The sequence below is a fragment of the Sinocyclocheilus grahami genome, unplaced genomic scaffold (genome assembly GCF_001515645.1).
Source record: "Sinocyclocheilus grahami isolate Dianchi unplaced genomic scaffold, SAMN03320097.WGS_v1.1 scaffold490.1, whole genome shotgun sequence".
NCBI classification, from domain to species: Eukaryota; Metazoa; Chordata; class Actinopteri; order Cypriniformes; family Cyprinidae; genus Sinocyclocheilus; species Sinocyclocheilus grahami.
Genome location: NW_015505669.1, coordinates 1,005,082 through 1,009,384, shown reverse-complemented (window position 1 = coordinate 1,009,384; position 4,303 = coordinate 1,005,082). Strand labels below are relative to the sequence as shown.

Here is a 4,303-nt window from a genome sequence, read left to right as displayed (position 1 = left end):
TCTCCTCTGCGCTTCCGCATTCTTCACTTCTCACCGGAGCTTAAGCTACACCTACGTCTTCCGCTGGACGCCACTCTCTCGTGAAACCAAATACGACAGTTAGTAGAAGCTAGAGATTACGGTTTATAAAGTTTTAAATCTGGATATATTTCTTTCAAAAATGCATCGCTTTATTAACCCCCTGGAGCAGTGTGGAGTACTTATTTATGATGGATGGATGCACTATTTTTGGGCTTCAAAATCTCGACAACCATTCACTGCCATTATAAAGCGTGGAAGAGCCAGGACATTTATCAACTCCAATTGTATTTATCTGAAAGAAGGAAGGCTTAAGGGTGAATAAATCATGGGGTAATTTTCATTTTTGGGTGAACTATTGAACTATCCCTTTAAGAGGTTAAAGCTTTGACAAGGTTTTTTGAACATTAAAGCATGTCAACTGTGGCGAGGGGGGCCGTGGTTCAGCGAGGTCTGCATCGAGAGAGAGAGGCAGGAGACGAGCGATGCGTAAGTAGGTCAAGCGCAAATAATAAACACCTGTGTCTTGTTTCAGTAATTGGTGTGGATAAAAGGGGCCACCTGGAACATGATGAAAGAGAGAGACTGACTGGGAACGCGAGCCACCCGGGGAGACGGGTGTAGATACACGGAAGCAAGTTGTGTTATGTTTGTTATGAGTTATTGACTGCGAGTCTGACAGCACTGAATGAGCGCCGTATTGTGGGTGGTGCAAGAGAAATTTAAATAAAGCTCGCGTCCCAGCAAGCCGACCCTGCCTTCTTCCTTCCACACTCTTGAACCTTTACTACAATAGCAAAGTCTCCTCTTGGCTTATATCGAAATCCTCCGACATTTTTCTTTACAAATCCTCACTTTGTACTTCTAATTCATGACCAGTCTTTTGTTTTGCTCCAGGACATTTATCAACTCCAATTGTATTTATCTGAAAGAAGGAAGGCTTAAGGGTGAATAAATCATGGGGTAATTTTCATTTTTGGGTGAACTATTGAACTATCCCTTTAAGAGGTTAAAGCTTTGACAAGATATTCTGATTTACACATAATAACTGTGACTGATCTAATATGCTAAACAAACTTTTCAATTTACCTGAATACATAATCAGAAGAGTCAATCTCCTTTCCTAGCCTGGAGCCATTGAGAATGCCACAAGTCCCAACAACAGCACAGGGAATACAGCCATCCTTCGCTCTTGTGGGTACTTGTAGTAACTGGGTAGATGCAAGTTTAGGGATGGTGTCAACAGCTGCTTTTATGGCTATAAAAATTAGAAAATAGTGCATTATTCTAGAACCATGTCTTAATAAACCATCTACATTATCACATTTATGCTTTCTGATTAAACAAACCTGTGTAATTGAATCCCATATAGCCAAAGGGGTTGTTTAAGTGATAAAGCCGGTTCCACTCACTCATGTTGACATGATCACTTTGTAAAAACAGCTGAATGTTTGGAATAAATTTCTCCTTATACACAGGATTAGAGGAATTTCACAAGGACACCATGCATTCCTGAAAAACATATTGGAAATGCCTTAAACTCTGTAAAGCCTGACAAATTAAAAATGGTCTGAAATGTTTCATATGTTTTACGCTTTGTATCATATTATCAGGCTTTACGCTGTGTTTCGTTGTGAAAGCGAAACTACTTTGTTTGGCCTTCTAAAAGAGGACGATATCCACTTCGTCATGCCTAGAGCTGATCCGTGCTGGTCGCTGAGGAAATACTTCAACTTCGCGCTGTGGATCGCCGGATCTGTTTTCACTGTGGACGAAGCGGAGTCCAGCCTGGGCTCGTCACATGTGGTTGCTGCACACCCACCGGCCGCTCCTTCGTCGAATCCGCTGGCCACGCCTTTCTCAGGGCCGCCGGCCTCCGCTCACTCAAGCCCGCCGTGTGTGACACTGTGTGACGCATTTTATGGAAGACTGTTTCCTGAACCTGCAGAGTAGCATACAATGGGTCTGTGCTCAAAGGCTGTTATATAAAGTGGGGAAATCAGAATATTAGAATGATTTCTGGAAAATCATGTGACAGTGAAGACTGGAGTAACGGCTGCTGAAAATGCAGTTTTGCCATCACAGGAATAAAGTACATTTGAGCATATATTCAAATAGAGAACAGCTGTTTTGAATTGTAATATTACACAATATTAGTGATTTTACTGTGTGTATTATTTGTTTTGATCAAATAAATGAAACCTTGGTGAGCGTAAGAGACTTCTTTTAAAAACATAAAAAAATCTTAACCTCTTTTGAATGATAGTGTACAGTTGTGTAGTATATTTATATTAATAATTCTCAATGATGAACACAGCAGCACAGTGTATTTGAAGTGAGTTACCTGCATGCAAAATTGTAAAATATACTGACCTCATCTTGTGGAATATTGTGAAAGCCATACTGTTTTAATGTCAGAATGGATGCATATAAGGAAAAAGCTGTATGTACATAGACTGATGTTCTATTTCCAACATCCTCCTCGTAACCTCGAGTAACAGCTCCATTTACTCTGTTTAAGAATAATACACACAATTTCAGAATACACACAGTCATGACCTCAGAATAACTGTTATTGTAGAATCTGTTATTGGCATGCATTATCATTAACATAACTAATTCATTCAGTTGTCAACTCTACCTTAGCCATTTTTTACAAATCTAATTTTATTTTAAAACATTTACTCTTACCGAAAAACGTAATCATGGGAGTCTATCTCTTTGCCCATCTTTGAGTTATTGAGAATGCCACCAGAGCCCACAACAGCACAGCGGATACAGCCATCCTTTGAACTTTCAGGCACAGGCAGTAATATTGAATACTTAGGCTTTGCCCGTTTCCATTGTTTAGGTACAGTGCGCCAATGACATAAAGCTAATAATGACCTACTGCACCCCTTTCTCAAACATATTCAGGATTCTATACACCCATATTTCACCAGGAATGATCTTTAATTTGCCTTAGGTTATCACCATTGTACTTGTATTCCATGAAGCCGAAGGGATTGTTGAAGTGTGCTAATCGATTCCATTCTGTTATGTTGAGTAGACCTTTGTACAGCCACAGCTGAATGTCAGGAAGTGTCGCCTCCTTGAACTTGGGATCCTCTTTGTTTTGAAGGGACTTTGGACAGGTCTACAGAAAAGGTGATTTTTCAAAGGATCAAAATGACTGCACAACTTCACAATGAGAATGGTATTGGAAAAGTAGCACTTACAGGTCTTCTTGCTTCATTGTTTCGCAAATAAACATCTTCGAAATCCCACACTGGAAGTTTTGTAAAATTGTTCCTATAGAGGACCGGAATAGGTGTTATGTTGACTTCTTGCTCAGTGGGGTAAATGGGTTTTTCTGTTTTGTACAAACTAGTAGTTCCAAGTGGTGATAAAATGATGACAGTTTTGCTAATTAGGAGGCAAGTGTTTAGCAAAAACAGGAATAAACGTCTTGTGGTAATCCAGACCAACAAATATTTCACAAAACAGTATTAAAACCCATATACAAGTTATTAGAATATCATAATTACACCATAATTACACATTTTTAAAATATTTAGCTAGTCGTTTTCTTACCCGTGAAACTGTTCTGAGAGAGTAATCCAAAACACTAGATAGAGCAGCACGCAGCAAGTCAGAATGAGACTAATAGCAGTCCAATTTTTCTGCATATTTCAAGACCAATTTCCACTCATATTATCAGTCTGGCCCTATTCATGTGCGTTGTGCACTGAGTGAAAGAATTTACTGTTTGTAACAGTGTTTTATAATCTACCTATTCAAATTCATTACATCATCAAACCAGGTGTTTATATCTGCATTACAGTCCGCCCATCGCTATGAATAATATTATTTGCCTTTGGCCAGCACATATCTATGAGCAGTGTTTAAACATAACACATTTGATAAATAATAAAAATATAAAATAAAGCAAAAAGTGTTTTTTATTAATAAAAATAAAACTAATATGCATCATTTGTCCATACAAGTAACTTAAAGAAGCACAGTGTCACTACGTAAGATAGACCGCTGACAGCTAGAGTGAGTAATACTAGCTGATTTTGAATTTTATTTCAGTTTAGTTCATACTGTATTTAACATGGTTTGAACTGACATGCACCATAACCATTAATTGAAGCTAAAGCACAAATAAAAAGAAGACAAAAAGACTAGTACTTAATTTTCTACTGAACGTTTCCAGATTTTTTGGTTCCTCATTACTTATAACAAAGAGTGAAAAATTTAGGGGGGTCTGAATACTTTCCGTACCCACTGTATAATAATGACC

The 4,303-nt window shown here is 38.3% G+C and overlaps 1 long non-coding RNA gene across 1 annotated transcript; it reads right to left on the bottom strand.

Annotated features, from left to right (window-relative positions):
- Positions 1-2,995: 2,995 nt before the first annotated feature.
- Positions 2,996-3,947, bottom strand: LOC107554030 (uncharacterized). Its single transcript, XR_001605027.1, has 3 exons — positions 3,592-3,947; positions 3,237-3,423; positions 2,996-3,154 (listed from the first exon to the last, which is right to left on the bottom strand). It is a non-coding gene; the product is annotated as an uncharacterized lncRNA (long non-coding RNA).
- Positions 3,948-4,303: the final 356 nt, after the last annotated feature.